General features: G+C 45.3%; 1 pseudogene; it reads left to right on the forward strand.

The window, feature by feature from the left end:
• The window catches only part of LOC119279135, a 77,545-nt pseudogene that overhangs the window by 6,445 nt on the left and 53,488 nt on the right, over positions 1 to 17,612 (forward strand).

Genomic DNA, 17,612 nt, shown 5'->3' on the forward strand with positions numbered 1-17,612 from the left:
TAAATAATGCAGAAAACAAAACAGCAAAACAATTAAAAATAGCAACAATAAGTATTTTGTTGTAAGTACAAACAAAATAAAATAAATAAAGCAAGAAAGAAAACAAAAAAACAAGAAAAGTGTTTTCAAATTTGAAAACTAATGGCACTAACAGAAAGTTTATAATTTTTCTAAAACTAAAAGCAAAAATAATTAAAAAATAAAGCAAAAAACAAAAGAAAATAAATAATGCAGAAAACAAAACAAAAAACTGGAAAATAATTAAAAACAGCAACAATAAGTATTTTATTGTAAATAGAAACAAAATAAAATAAATAAAGCAAAAAAGAAAACAAAAAAATACCTCCTACTGGGCCCCCACGGCCTGAATACGACTAGAAACCCAATCATGGGCCAGGATTCAGGCCCGCAGTAGGCCCAGAAGGCCCATCAGGAAAAGCAGTAGCAAATAGGCCCGCAAGCCTACGCTGGAGAGGAGCTCGAGAGGGGTGCGGCAGTGGGGCTTATAAACCACTGCACGCCCCTCTCAACTAGCGAGGTGGGACTAAACTTTGGCCCCGACGCTGGCAGCACAGGGTCCTTTGGTACCGGTTCGTGGCACCAATCGGTACCAATGCCCACCCTTTAGTTCTGGTTGATGCCACCAACCGGGACCAAAGGTTGCCGCTTCCCGCCCTTTGGGCTGCTGAAAAGAGGCCTTTGGTCCCAGTTGGTGGTACCAACTGGGACTAAAGGTGGCATTAGTCCCGGTTGGACTCACGAACCGGGACCAATGCTCTTGCTATATATACAACACTTAGGAAAATTTGACGAACACATCGCCAGTTGCCCCCGGCCCGCCCGACGACGCCGAGTTCATCGACACCGCCAGGCTGCCCAGATCGACGCCGTCCGCTGCCCCGACGCCGCCCGCCGCCCAGATGTCGTCCGCGCGCCGCCCAGACGCCGTCCGCGCGCCGCCCAGACGCCGTCCGCGCGCCCCCGCCGACGCCGTCATCGTCGCCCGTGCCCGTCGTCGCCGTCACCGTCACCGTCGTCGCCGGCCACGCCCCTGCCCCAGCCCGCCGTGGTCGCTGCCGACACCCTCGTCGCCACCGCCGTCGCCCTCACCGGCCGCCCCCGATGTGAGCCGCCGCCGTCGAGGCTCTGTTCAGTGCTTTTTTTTCATACATACATGTGTATTTTTTGTTCTTTGCATTTTTTTCATATATATATAATTAATGTATATATGTATGTGGTAGCTATATGATGAATGGATGTGGCTATGTATGTATGAATATAATGTTCATAGCATTTTTTGTTTATATATGTTTTTTCATATATGTATTAATTTTTTATTTAGGCTGTTAGTAGATATCGATTTTAGGTTAGTGCATTTTAATTAGGTTAGTGTAGAGGAAAATGTAAAATAAGGAAAAGGAAAAAAAGAGGAAGAAGGAAGAAGGAAGAAGAAGAAGAAAAAGAATGAGAGGAAAAAGGAAAATAAAAAGAGGAAGAAAGGAGAAGAAGAGGAGAGGAAAAGAAGAGGAGAAATAAATAAAAAGAAGAAAAAAGAAGAAAAAGAAGAGGAGAAGAAGAAAGGAATAGAGGAGAAGAAGAAAAAATAGAAAAAAATTCTATTTTTTCTTCTTGTCCTCTATTCCTTTCTTCTTCTTCTTCCTTCTTCCTTCTTCCTCTTTTCTTCCTTTCCTTAATTATTTTCCTTTCTCGAGGGAGAAGAAGAAAAAGAAGAGGAGAAGAAGAAAGCAACGAATAGAGGAGAAATAAATAAGAAGAACAAAAAAGAAGAAAAGGAAGAGGAGAAGAAGAAAAAATAGAAAAATTCTATTCCTTTCTTCTTCTCCTCTATTCCTTTCTTCTTCTCCTCTTTTTTTCTTCCTTTTTTTCTTTGATCTTCTCCTCTATTCCTTTCTTCTTCTCCTCTTTTTATTTCTTCTTCATTTTCTTATGTTATATCAGGTCTGTCACCGTCAGGCTGCTCGCCTTCGCCCTCGCCACCCCCTCGAGATAAATTCGACATGAGGGGCGATCGATATATATACCCCCTCTCGACCGTGATAACCTATACAATGGCAGCACCCCCCTCGGCCCTCTCGCTCGACCAAAACTCTCGAGGCCACCCAAATTTACCAAGTTAAAAGAGCGTTGTCGTCGAGGCCACCCCAAACCCTTGAAGTGTTGTGTCGAGGCGATCCCAAACCCTAGAGAAGCAGCATCGAGGCCACTAACATGATTCCTTATTGTGATTAGCTAGCTAGTTCTACGTTTTCCACTAATATATATCCATCTGTACCATGTTTGAATAATAATTGACATGTTGTAAATATTTGCAGAAACTATGGAGCACTACCGAGACGAAGCAACAGAAGCGATGTTGGGGGAGATAATCGCAGAAGGAACTGATGTCATTGCGTCATTTTTCAATGACGTCGTTGGTCAGGAAGGACTGGGTGAAGAAGAGGGCTATGTTCATGATGGCTCCGGCCCATTAATGCTGGTACAAGAAGAGGGCTATGTTCATGATGGCTCCAGTGATGACCCAATGGAGGTACAAGAAGGAGACCGTGTTGACTGCTCCGGTGACCGAACCGAGTCCGACCAGGTATATATATATATATATATATATATATATATATATATATATATATATATATATATATATATATATATATATATTAGTTAAGCCTGTGCTGACTAGTTAATTGATACATTCATTGTTTGGTATATGTACACATATTAATTACTCTCGTCTTTCTTCCTTTTAATTTCTAGCCCTCCGGATCGAGCACAACTTCAGTAAGGAGACGAGCCCGAAGAAAAAGTTGAGTTCGGATGAAAGGTTTGAGATCATAGAAATCGCGCCCGACGGCGAACCGATTGAACCCATCCGGACAAAGATGGCATTTTCTGCTCAGCGCGGGGTTCTTGTTAGGGACAAGATGCCGATCAGCATCCAGCAATGGTATCAGCCTAAGGACGACCCTGAGGTGTCTTATGTCAATGATATGCAGAAAGAAGATCTTTGGACTCAACTGAAGGCAAATTTCACCCTACCGCCAGAGGAGGATCCGGAGAAGCCAGTTAAAGAGCAATTAATCAAGTCTTATTCTCTTAAGAAGATGGCAATCCTATTCAGGAGGTGGAGGAAAGAGTTGAACCATTTTGTCAAAAAAAGACACCAGAATTCATCGGCAAATATGAGAAGATCAAAGATCACTGGCCCGCATTTGTGGCCCACAAAATATCGGAAAAGAGTAAGAAGATGTCGGCGATGAACAAGTAAAATGCTGCGAAGAAGCTTCACCATCGCACGGGGTCAGGTGGCTACCTCAAAGCCCGTCCTAAATGGTCCAAGGAGGAGAATGATCTGCTTGAAAAAGGGATCGAACCAGAGACAATGAGATGGCCAGATCGTTGCCGGACTTGGTTCTTCGGGGCTGGCGGAACCTTGGACCCTGTATCAGGGATGTGCCGTTGGACGAACGAGCAACTGGAACTACCAGTCAGGAACCTTCGACACTATATCAATGCAGCGCAGAAAGGGACGTTCGTACCAGACAGGGAGAAGGACGAGCTCACAATGGCCCTAGGGAATCCTGAGCACCCTGGACGGACACGAGGCACGTCAGGCTCCATTCCATGGAAGGATGGTTTTCCGGACACAGGGGGTTACAAAACCCACGAGAGGAGGAAGAAACTGGAGTAGGGCCAACTGCAGGCGTTGCACGAAAGGGTAATAGGGCTAGAGGAACAAGAAGAGGAACGAGAAGCAGCAGATCGCAGCAAACAACCTGCCGAAGCTTCCCCCAAAGCTACCCCGCCATCTCAGCGGAGAAGCAGCGTGGCTTCCACCGAGCTGCTTCAGCCGGAGCATGTCTTGACGGCTCCTGCCAGCTATCCCGTGGATGCTATCACGGAGTCTCAACATTGCCACATTATGGCGCCATGGATGAATTTGAAGGTCAAGGCGGCTGTTGGCTCTGTTTATCCTGGTTCCGGAGCAACTTATCACTGTCGGTCGATTCCAGAAGGATATGCTAAGGTGATGGTGGATGAAATAACTGAGGGATTTGAGGACCTCCTGCTTGACCACCCTACCGGTGAAGGGGAGACTAGGCTGGGTTCTGCTCTGAAGACTCCATGCCTATGGCGGAAGGAGCTCATCAACCTTCCGAACTGGACGTCTCCGCCTCCTCCTCCTCCTCCGGCGAGTCAGGGCACTCCGCCTCGTCCACCGCCTCCTCCTCCAGCGAGTGACGATCAGGGCACGCATGGCGGCACTCCGCCTCCTTCTCCGCTTGCGCCGGCGCTCCCGAGCAGCCAGCAGCCTCCTCCTTCTCCGCCTCGCCAGCAAGGGCGGAAGAGACCCGCCGCCACCCCGGCTGCTCCGGCGCGTCGTACTCCTTCTCCTCCGCCTCGTAAGCAAGCACGAAAGAAGACAGACGCCGCAGCCGCTCCGTCTGCTCCGGCGTCTAGCAGCACAACCAGAGGCGGGAGGCAATACAAATACGGTCCACCTCTCAAGCCTCTGGAGAAGTTACCGTACGAGAGGACCGAGGAGGAAAACGATACGATTGTGCGGACCAACGTGAAGGAGTTCTTTGAAGGGGTGAAAGCAAAGAGACATCCACCTCCAGAGGAGAAGGTAGATCCGGTGAAAGCAAAGCGCACTATCGATGCCCTGAGGAAACCACCAAAGTCTCCACCGAGAACCAACTATCAGCGCATTACTGTCCAAGCCCAGCGCTCAGGAACTAATGTCAGTGATAAAAGGTTAAAAGAACGAGCAAAGGGGAAAAAATTGCCCAGCTCGGCGAACAAGCACAGCAATCGTGCCCCCCGCTCAATGTGTTTAATGCTCCGGGGACGGTGGCCGGTTATGGCAATCTGGAAGATTACCTGCCTGACGATGCACTTCCTGATTTCATGGAGGTAGAGGAACACAGATACGAGTACGGGAAGCCTCTCGTCAAAGATGAAAAATCTCTGACAACAATGATGCGAAGATTTCATAGTTGGTACATGAAAACCTGCAGAGAGTCTGAGGGGACGAATAATTTGTATCTGAACATTAAAGAGGAGCACGACCTCATTTCAAATGGTCTGTTGTGTGTTCCATTTGATGAGTTCTTCGCGTTCTTCAATCAAAAGGCCCTCGATAAATTAATGGTCTTTTGCTACTGCCTGTAAGTACTATTTCTGTCATTAAGTCTCTATATATAGCTCGGCTCTTTCATTGCATGTATTTATAATTAATTATCCTCAATATATTCTGCAGATTGAAGATTGTCGAGTGCAAAAAATAAGAAATTTATGACATTGGGTTCATTAACACAAATATCATAGATGAATTTCTGGTTAAAAAGGACGTCAAAGAGGCCGAGGACAACTTGCTACGATCGTTGATCAAAAATCAAAACAAAGATACCATACTCTTTCCTTACAACGGCCAGTGAGTGTTACTGTCGTGTGCATATTCGGTTTCCCTTATTACTCGAGCGAGGTTATAGTAATGTAATTGATGAGTTATGCATGCGTGCGCAGGTACCACTATGTTCTTCTGGAGATTAAGCTTGAGCGGGGACTAGTAACCGTCTTAGACTCGAGACAGAAACATCCCGAAACCTATGCGGACATGACTGAATTGCTCAACAAGTAAGTTCAATCGATCATTATCGCACCATATCGACAACTTTTTGTTCATTTCCTGATATCTCAAGTAATAATAATTATTTTCTTTGTCTTGCAGGGTTTGCAAACAGTTCACCACAGAAACTCCGGGACTGCCGAAGGAGCTGCGATATACATACCCGAAAGTAAGTACTACTGGCTAGCTAGTTGCGCGCATCTCCCGTTGATTCTATAGCTATACTTTCATCAATGCCATTTATAATGCTTCATTATCAGTTTGATTGACCTCTATTTCTCGTAAAGTGCTTGTGGCAGGAACAAGGGAATGATTTCTGTGGATACTACGTGTGCGAGTTCATCAACACCGCGACTTTGAAAAACAAGCGGGGCTACTCTAAAAGACAATATGAAGTGCGTAAGCAATAATATTCACAATTTCATTTTATTACACCATCATTTCTGTTGAGTTTCATTCATATATATGTATTAATTAACCCCCTTCTTCAAATTAGACGTGGCAGATGCGAAATGAACTCCTAGAACCAGATCGCATCAAAGCAATTCAAGAGGAATTGGCGGGATTCTTTCTTGACCACGTCATCAGTAAAGCCGGAGAATACCATGTGGAAATTGATTTCAATTGCTAGGAGTTTGTAATTAAGAGATCTTATACATATTGTACATGTATGTAGCCAGTAGCGTCGGATACATGATACGAAACTTGTTGTTCGACCAATCTCTCGGAGAAGGAGAGGTCGATCGATCACTTCTCTCGGTATGCATGATGAACTTCTGTACTGAATGGTTCTCTTGATCACTTATGTATATATAGTACGTAGCGTCGACCAAGCACGGACATAAGAGAGGACACTTCTCTCTATTAATTAGCTAGCTAACACAATATATGAAACACCTAAATTAACCTCCCAAAACCCCAACCCCCCTCCTTTAAAAATAAAATAAAAACAAAAACCCTACCACTGGAATGCTGACGCGTGGATGCCTTTTGGTCTCGGTTGGAGCCACCAACCGGGACCAAAGGCCCCCTGACTGGACTCGGCGCACAGGGCAACGTGAAGGCACATTGGTCCCGGTTCGTGTTTGAACCGGGACTAATGGGTGGAGGTATTAGTAACGACCCATTAGTCCCGGTTCATGAACCGGGACTAAAGGCCCTTACGAACCGGGACTATTAGGTGTTTTTCTACTAGTGGATGTGTCTTTTTTAAGAAATAAAAATATCTCTCTTCTTCAACGTGGTTGTACGACATTTTTTTAGAGTGGATTTTCAATTGTATATTTGTGGGGGCTATTTTGCATACAATATGTCAACATGGCAACAGTCAAGCACCACAAGCAGGTGAACACTGGTCTGGCCAAGTTAGAGCTCTCGATGAACAACTTATATAGTTTTAGGGCTAACTTGACACCTCCAAAATTGTTATTGGATCTATGAGTATGATACACTTACTCTTTTGAAATTTTCTTATTGTGCTATTAAATCTCACTTCACCCACATTCAGACCAAGATATATTGCGTTTTTTCATGCTTCCAACTAAAAGTCATTTCTTTTTATCAAAGGATACTGGAAGACCGCATCGTTTTGCGTGGATAGTCAAAATTTCACACTAGTTAAGTCACCTTCGTTTGTTGGCTGGTGGGGCAGCGACTGTGGTGCTCACCAACGGTGAGCCAGACACGGGGAAGTATGAGAAGCTGATGAACATGATGTCGGGATATGCCGGTGATGCACGAGTACAACATGGTGGAAGGCGCAAATGGCGTCACCAATGAATGGTCACCGTTGGCTGAGCCACCACCATGTGGATGTTTATTGACGTTATACAAAATGATTTACAATCCATGCGCCCTTTGCACTTAGACTCTAGTCCAAATGGCTTCCAGCCAGCTGACACAGAACGTATCACACATCGTCATTTGAGTGGCCAATTTCTAGCCACGGATTCTTTGATCGCACCAATCATATAGGAAAATGCCTGGCTTGTTTGTTTCACTCCAATATCTCATAGAAGTAGTATATGTAGCTAAATAGTCCACTAAGTCTAAGACTTTGCGCTTCCACTTAAAGCTATAGCCCCCACACGTTGTGTTGGACTATATATAGACTAGCAAACATGCGTGTCTAGATCATTCAATGACCATGTATGTAGTCATGAGTATATTACTCCACTCCCTGCAATTTGGTTCATGCTAGTCATACTCTCTTTCTCTCTCTCTCTCTCTCTCTCTCTCTCTCTCTCTCTCTCTCTCTCTCTGACCCTTTCTCTTCACTTCACATAAAGAATGCATGCATGCACACTATATGTGACCCTTACAGCAGGAATTAAACAGGCTGTTGCTGCATTTTGGCCTCGTGTAATGCACAGGAGAGAAAAATATCACAGCCTCTCCCGCAAACAGCACCACCACCCCACACACAGTCTAGGCCATGTCGTCCTCAATGTCAACATGGCCCTACCTGTGTTGTTGCTCCTTCCCATCACCACGAATGGTGGCCGCTCACATGGCCACTGTGGCTTCGTACGTGATTCATCCTAAGGCGAGGAGCTCGTCCATCACATTGTCATTGAACTGTGCTAACAAAGCAATGTTTCTACTCCGTAAAAATAAACAAAGCATTGTTTATAACTTTCAAAACTAACCTTGTCGAACTAGATGTGAGGGCCTCCCTCTACGAGCTACTCCTTGATATACGTGGGTTGCTACAAAAAAAAAATCTCACAATTTGTCAATTCAGTAAACTTCGTACTGCATCAACCTCAAATGTAGTAGTAGATGAAAAAGAAAAGGATACATTATTATTTGTAACATAAGTCTAAATTGTTAATAAATCACCCGGTAAGATGCAGCAAGAAAAACTTCCCTTTGTTGTGCCATTAAAGATACATCATTATATATATCATTTTTTGGGACTAACATATTAACTAGTGCCTAGTGTCAGTTACTGTTTTTTTTTGCCTGTTTTTGGTTTTCTGAATATCAGTACCAAACGAAGTCCAAATGCAACAAAACTTTTTAGAGATTTTTTTTTCTGAACAATGTTGCCAAAACCGGAAGGAGAAAGCTTTGTGTACAGCTACAAAATGGGCCGGCCCAATTTGCTTGATTTGGAGCGCTGCCTGTGTGTTGCGGCGACATGAGACAAATAGGGAAAGCGATTTTATCCACACGCGTAACTTCATTTTTAGTTTTCTCCGTTGTGCTTAAATGTTGCGCCTTGATTACCACCTGTAGTCCGCCTGATCCACTATCATGCTACGCAATGTTTTTTATCCATACGACCCCCTTATAGGTAGGTAGAATCTCATCTGAGGTCTCCATTGACACGTAACAACGCTTGTCTGGCCAGCCTTAATTTCTACTCTATTTTCTTCTTCTTTTTCGACGCCTGGTTCATTTGCCGAAATGCTACGCCTTTTTCGAGACTGTAGCAACGCTCGCCTCAAGTGATGTGTTATGTGGGCCGGCCCAACAAGATGTACCTCGTGATTTTGGGAACCTTTTGATATCTTGTTCGTGAATTTTTTTGCACTATTTTGATTGGTTTTGGAATGGTTTTACATGTTTTTTATTTTTTATTTTCTCTGTTTTTATTTTCATGTTTTTGTATTTATTTTTATTTACATGCCAAGTTTTCCCGAATGCACGTTTAACATTTTTGTATACAAATTGAAAAATTGTTTAGATACGAATTGAACATTATTTAGATACATGGTGAAAACTTATCAAACTATATACATGCTAAATATTTTTAAAATGTGCATTGAATATTTTTAAGTAAAATATAAACTTTTAAAGAGAATAAATTAATTTGTGAACATGTAAACAGTTGTTAGAACATTTTTCTAAAATAACAGAAACATTTTATTATATGTTATGAATATGTTTTGAAATTGTGTGAACAACTTTTTTACAGTTCATAAGCGTTTGTGTAAAATGTCATTAAACCTATTTTAAGCTTGCTAACATTTTTTAAATTCCATCAACAAATTTTCGAGTTTTACATTTTTTTTCCAATTATGAGAACAAGTTTTATAATTTTAGTAGCTTTCTTAGAAAATATCGTGAACAAAATAAAAAAATGAACATATTAAAATATCACATTTCTAATGGCACAAATTTTTGCTAATAAAATAGTATTAACAGGTTTTAAAAACTGCATGGATTTTTTTAATACATGGCAAATGTTTTTTAAAAATTTAGTAAACTAAGTTTTGATATATGCGTATATAGAGAGAATATTTCAAAATATAAGTAAACATAAAAAAAGCACAAGGAAAAAATTTGCTTCGTTGCATCAGTGTTGGGCTAGGCCCATGCGAGAGTGCGGTGTAGGCAAGGTTACAATAACCGAGACCTTGTAGCGGCCTCATTTGATGCCTAACTTTGAAGTTCTTCTTTTGTCCCCTGCATCATACATAATGGGCGGTGGTCACAATAACCCGACAACTTATTCTCCGGCAACAACAATGAGCATTGAATGAGAGTGCATGCTCCTTCACCTTTGTTTGCCGAGGCTCACCTTCCTTGTCATGTCAACTCATGCGCGATGATCTAGCCAACATAGTACAATCGTGCTTTATGCTCTCCGATCTGCGAGGACGTGCATAACTGTGTCTCTCCTCTTGCAGATTAACTGTGTTTGCATGTGAAGCACTACTAGGATGTTTGATTTTGCTAGTGTCAGGGCACTCGAGGATGATATTAGGCACGACATTAACTGTATGCTAAACATGTTGAGAAATTACCATTAGAGTAATATAGCTCGATGGTTTGACATGGTTTGATTGTGGAGATTAATTGAATTTGCTCCTTCGACATTTCTATATTGGTATAGATCTCGAGCTGATGGATGGTGGTTGCCATGGGAAGCCGCCGCCGCTCTGCTTTTTCTTAGCTAGCTTAACGAATGAAGATAGAAAGGGGAAAAGATGAGGAAGAAACGAGTGGGGAAGAGAGGTCGGTGAAAAGATAAGGTTGTAGACGGAAAGATGGACGAGCTCCACGGGGGATAGCAGTGTTGTCCGGAGGAGGCGGACGGCAAAGATGCATTTGTGAGGCTACTCACAGTGGGGAATATCATATATTAGAATCATGAATATGATAGTAGTTTATGATATCACCTTCATAGTGCATAATATCATATATGATCTTCTTTATTTATTGCCATGCATGACACATATTAGCGTAAGATTTATACTATGACAAGGTATCTACCTATGTTACTGTTGGGGAACGTAATATTTCAAAAAAATTCCTACACACACGCAAGATCATGGTGATGCATAGCAACGAGAGGCGAGAGTATCATCCACGTACCCTCGTAGACCATAAGCGGAAGCGTTATGACAACGCGGTTGATGTAGTCGTACGTCTTCACGATCGACCGGTCCTAGTACCGGACGTACGGCACCTCCGTGATCTGCACACGTTCAGCTTGGTGATGTCCCACGAACTCATGATCCAGTAGAGCTTCGAGGGAGAGTTCCTTCAGCACGACGGCGTGATGACGGTGTTGATGAAGCTATCGACGCTGGGCTTCGCCTAAGCACCGCTACGATATGACCGAGGTAGATTATGGTGGAGGGGGGCACCGCACACGACTAAAGATCAATGATCAACTTGTGTGTCTATGGGGTGCCCCCTGGCCACATATATAAAGGATGGAGGGAGGAGGCTGCCGGCCCTCATAGGGCGCGCCCAAAGTGTGGAGTCCTACAGGACTCCCCAGTCCTAGGACTCCCGAGTCCTAGTAGGATTCCACCTCCCACATGGAATAGGAAAAGGGGAAGGGAAAAGGAGAAGGAAGGAAGGGGGCGTGCCCCCTCCCTAGTCCAATTCGGACCCGTCCATGGGGAGGGGTGCGGCCACCCTTGAGGCCTTTTCTCTCCTTTCCCGTATGGCCCATTAAGGCCCAATACGAATTCCCGTAACTCTCTGGTACTCCAAAAAATACCCGAATCATTCGGAACCTTTCCGATGTCCGAATATACCCTTCCAATATATCGATCTTTACGGCTTGATCATTTCGAGACTCCTCATCATGTCCCCGATCTCATCCGGGACTCCGAACAAACTTCGGTCATTAAATCATATAACTCATAATACAAATCGTCACAGAACGTTAAGCGTGTGGACCCTACGGGTTCGAGAACTATGTAGACATGACCGAGACTCATCTCCGGCCAATAACCAATAGCGGAACCTGGATGCTCATATTGGCTCCTACATCTTCTACGAAGATCTTTATCGGTCAAACCGCATAACAACATACGTTGTGCCCTTTGTCATCGGTATGTTACTTGCCCGAGATTCGATCGTCGGTATCTCAATACCTAGTTCAATCTCGTCTGGAAAGTCTCTTTACTCGTTCAGTAATGCATCATCCCGCAACTAACTCATTAGGCACGTTGCTTGCAAGGCTTATAGTGATGTGCATTACCGAGAGGGCCCAGAGATACCCCTCCGACAATTGGATTGACAAATCCTAATCTCGATCTATGCCAACTCAACAAGTACCACCGGAGACACATGTAGAGCACCTTTATAATCACCCAGTTATGTTGTGACGTTTGGTAGCACACAAAGTGTTCCTCCGGTATTCGGGAGTTGCATAATCTCATAGTCATAGGAACATGTATAAGTCATGAAGAAAGCAATAGCAATATACTAAACGATCAAGTGCTAAGCTAACGGAATGTGTCAAATCAATCAGATCATTCTCCAATGATGTGACCCTGTTAATCAAATGACAACTCATGTCTACAGCTATGAAACATAACCATCTTTGATTCAACGAGCTAGTCAAGTAGAGGCATAGTAGTGACACTCTGTTTGTCTATGTATTCACACATGTACTAAGTTTCCGGTTAATACAATTCTAGCATGAATAATAAACATTTATCATGAATTAAGGAAATAAATAATAACTTTATTATTGCCTCTAGGGTATATTTCCTTCAGTTACTCTAAGCCTCTCTCTCTCATCATGCTTCACCTCCCGGAGCTCGACAACTCCATGTCCGGCGAGTTCCTGGACCTCGCCGAGCCCGTTAGGCTGCCCGGCTGCATGCCCATCCCGCCGATCCAGGACAAGTCTGACCCCTGCTACCGGTGGATGGTGCACCACGCCAAACGCTACCACGAGGCCAAGGCCATCCCGATCAACTCCTTCGAGGACCTCGATTAGGACGTTGCAAGGGTGCTCTCTTACCCTAAGCCCGGCTGCCCTCCGGAGTATAACATCGGTCCACTCATAGTCTCATACGTGCCGACGCCAGCGATGAGCCGTGCGCCACCTTCCTGGACTGGATCGATCAGCAGCCTCCCAAGTCGGTCATCTTCGTCTCATTTGGCCCCAGAGGTTTGCTGTCGACGAAGCATATGCGTGAGCTGGCGGTTGGGCTGGAGCTCAACGGGCAGCGCTTCCTATTGGTGGTGCGGAGCCCGAGCGACCAGGGGGGCGTGAATGCCAACCACTATGACGCCGAGAGCAAGAACGACCCCCTGGCCTACTTCCCAGAGCGGTTCGTGGACAGCAATGACACCGGCCTCCTCGTGCCATCGTGGGCGCCGCAGACGGAGGTACTGACTCACGGGGCCACATGATGCTTCTTGGAGCATTGCGGGTGGAACTTGGTCCTGGAGACCTTGGTGCATGGCGTGCCCATGGTCGCATGGCCGCTCTACGCCGAGTAGCGACAGAACACTATCATGCTGATTGAAGGGGTCAGGGTAGCCATACGAGAGGCGATGACCAAGAGAAAGGAGGAGATCGTCGTGGCAGTGAGGGAGGTGACGGTTGGCCATGGCGAAGGCGCCGAGGTAAGAGCTAAGGTGGCGGCGATGCAGAAGGTGGCCACAGAAGCTCTCCTTGAGGGAGGTGCCGCCACGACCGCACTGGATGAGGTGGTGCATAAGTGGACATGTGGCTGGTATTGCTAGGTGTCAGCAAACCTACCAATACATCTCGCTCCTTCTGTTTGTCTACATCGCGATGATGATGTGTCCTTTTTTAAGAAATTATAAAAACATCTCTCTTCTTCAATGTGGTTGTATGACATTTTTGAGAGTGGATTTTCAATTGTATATTTGATGAAAGGGCTATTTTCATATACTATATCGACATGGCAAGAGTCAAGTGCCACAAGAGCAAGGACCACTGGTCTAGGCAAGTTAGGGCTCTCGATCAACAACTTATGTAGTTTTAGGACTAACTTTTTCTTTGAAAAGGAGGATGCACCCCCGGCCTCTGCATCTGGGCGATGCATGCAACCATTTTATTAATTATTCACAAAGCCCTTACAAAGGTAATACATCAGTAAGCCTGAAGCCGCCATCTTGGCAACACTTGTTGCTACTCCTATCCCGGTGATGAAGGGGTGTTGAATGTCTGAGCCTAATACCAAACAGAGATTGCACCAACACCTAACATCTAATGCCGGATGCCCCATCCAAGCCATAATACCTGAACTGAGTTAGACACCGGTTCGGCGCACTTTCAATGGGCACCACATGTGCACGCTGTACGGGCGGTCACCTCCTTCATCCATCTATTCATCCTCATATCAGATATTGACGCATCGACCTTGCTAGGCCTCTCTGCCATCGACGCCACAACGATGCTAGACAACATCGTCCTCCTGCACAATTCCATCACCACCCATCGGACGTGGAGTCTCCACCGCGCCACACCGCCGAGATCCGCCGCCATCGATGTGTAGGAAGAAGCACCGCTCCACCACCTACCGACGTCCAACCACCAAGCCATCCACATGTCCGTCCAGCCGATGAATGTCTCCAAAGATGATGCCCCATGGGGGTGACGATGAAGACTTCGTCGCCATCATCCGATCCATGCATGAGGCCCCTCAACGCCTCCAACGAGGGCTACAAGGCCCACGGGCGCCGCTGTCAATGGTAGCCTCCTCCAGATCTAAGATTTCCCCCGGAAACAATGGAGCGAGGCACGTCCCCACCATGCCTCCAACGAGGAAGACGACACCCACGGGCGCCACCGAAGATGATGGCATCCTTACCCAATTCAGTAGCTAGGTCACCATCTCCTCCTCCACTTGATCCGCCGCCGGGAAGCCACCGCGAGGCAACACCTACCGACCAGATCCGTTTGGACCGACGATGAAGACAACCAAATGTAGAGGAGGTCACATCGCTGCGTGACCGGCACCATGGCCACACACACATCGTCCCGAGGTGCCCGCTCAAGATGCACCGTCACAACCATGCCTCCAAGCCGCGACGGAGGCTAACTTAACACCCCCAAAATAGTTATTGGATCTTTGCCTATGGTACACACTCTCTTCTGAAATTTTCTTATTGCGCTATCTCAGATCTCACTTCACCCACAATCAGCCCAAGATACATTGTCTTTTCCATGCTTCCAACCAAAAGCCACTTCTTTTTATCAAAGGATAACGGAAGACCACATCGTTTCGGTTGGATAGTGAAAATTTTACACCAGTTAAGTCGCCTTCAAAGGCTAAATATTCCTGCCGTTGTTGGCTGGTGGCGACAGAGACTGGGGGTGCTCGGAGACGGTGAGGCTAGACACATGGAAAGTTGCAGAAGTTCATGGACATGCTACCGGGACATGCTGGTGCTGCGCGAGTAGCATGGTGGAAGGCGCAAGTCTCGTCACAATAGAGCGATCACCATTGGCTGAGTAGTCACCATGTGGGTGAAGTCATACAAAATGATCTACTATCCATGTGCCGTGTGCACTTAGATTCTAGTCCTAATGGCTTCTAGCCAGCTGATACAGAAGGGATCACACATGGTAACAGTCATATAGGAGAGCATCTGGCTTTTGTTTGTTTCACTCCAACATCTCACAGAAGTAGTATATATAGCTAAATAGTCCACTAAGTATAAGACTTTGCGCTTCCACTTAAAGCTATACCCCCCACACGTTTTGATAGACTATATATATAGACGAGTCAACATGCATGCCTAGATCATCCGATGACCATGTATTTAGTCATGAGTATATTACTGCACTCTGGGTGGAATTTTGTTCGTGCTAGTCATACCCTGTCTCTCTGGTTGGAGGAGTGGATGTACAAATCCAACACCTGGCACTACTAGGAAAAGGCCTACTAATGGCGCAGCGGTTTTGCCTACTAATGGCGCACTACCGGTGCGCCATTAGTAGCACGCCATTAGAATTTTTTACTAATGGCACACCACTGGTGCGTCATTAGTATCTGGTATACTAATGGTGCACCTGGCAGTGCGCCATTAGTATGTAACTTCATGCGCACTCTGCCTTGATGCGCCATTAGTATCCTTTGGCATACTAATGGCGCACTCTGCCTTGATGCGCCATTAGTATGAATATTTGATTTTTTTTTTGCTTTTCTGATTTTTGCACAGGTTACAAAATATATTATTGGACAGAATATAGACAGCAGCACACAGCAACATCAGATTCATCGAATACAATAGAAGATTAGTCTCCGAATACAATTCATCATATTAGTCTTCGAATTCAAAAGACCGAACAAAGATAAAACATTACAAGTCTCAAGACCGCGAGTATCGAGTTTGTCTTCACATTACAAGTCGATATCGATCATCTAAACTACCATCACACAAAAGAGAGTTGTGGTCATCACAATGAGCATCATCGCGATCAAACTGGTCTTCATCCGGTTCCTCCAACGCTCCCTCCTCTCTCCCGCTAGATAGCGGGCATATCTAGATTCAGCCTCCGTCCTAGTGGTGTACCCTTTGTAACTATTACCGCTGAAACGGTGAACCTGTCTCCGACACTCCTCCCAGTCGTCGTAGACTCCGGGAACCTTACCCTTGTACATGACATACGACGGCATCTCTATGCACAAGCCAAACAACAGACAATACATAAGCAATATGTAAGTATGCAACAAAAGGATCGAAAGAGAAAAGCAAGACATTAATAGCACGATTGATGGTCCTACTAATAAATAGCATCGATTACATCTAAGTTGAACGACTGTCCAAACCAAAGAGACATACGAATTCATTAAAGTTTAATTACAACATGAGCCAATCAATGTTTTAAAACTACACATCACTACTTTCGACTCGACTCACCGAACAGGAGCGTGGATGAAGCCGTCGTCTGTCGTGATGGTCATGAAATCGCGGTCGTTGTCACCCTGCATTTGTAGCGTTCCATCTATCTCACTGTTGGACGGTTGATATCTGAGGAAGAACTGCCCCGAGGTATGAAGGACATCTTGATGGATGATGTCCGCAAACTCCGACTGGATGCGAAAGAATTCTTGTTTGAGGTCCGCGTCCTAGATTGCCGACAAGCTCGCGGCCCAATCTTTGAGATTATCTGGTAGCAGAAGGTGATGATGCTCCCTTACGATCGCCCGCATGTGATGGAGGGCGTAGTAGGCATCCTTCTGACCGCCAGGCGGCTGCTTGACGCAGCAGAACTTTGTATTGTGTGAGAAGGTGTGCTTGCCGTACTTACGAACTGCCCTGGTGAAGGTGCCTCCAGATTTGGCATAGCCAGGGAGAACATCATCAAGAACTTTCCTGACATTTGTGTAGTCTATCTTGGAGTTACGGTTCGGGTCGAAATACGTGGCCATGGAATATTTCGGGCTTAAGAGGATGAGTGTGCAATGTGTGTCACTGCACAGAACACGGAATGTTAGAAAAAAAGAACGATCGAAATCTAAGAAATCATATGTTACGGGGCGGTTAAGGGATGACTTACTCGGGAAAGTAAGCCACAAGGAAGTTATCCTTATCTGGGTTTGCCAGAATGACGCCTTCGAGGTGTGAACTCTCAACTTGGCGGTCCCCAGCGCTGCTCAAGTGCTTGGCACGCATGTAGAAGGGGTCGACTATCACGATGTCCGGGGTCTTGTCTCTAATGATCCGCATCTCCATACTCAGCGAAAACAGCCGAACGAAGGTGTAGTGCAGCGGATGAAGGTTA

This window comes from Triticum dicoccoides, chromosome 3B, assembly GCF_002162155.2.
Source record: "Triticum dicoccoides isolate Atlit2015 ecotype Zavitan chromosome 3B, WEW_v2.0, whole genome shotgun sequence".
Taxonomy (NCBI): domain Eukaryota; kingdom Viridiplantae; phylum Streptophyta; class Magnoliopsida; order Poales; family Poaceae; genus Triticum; species Triticum dicoccoides.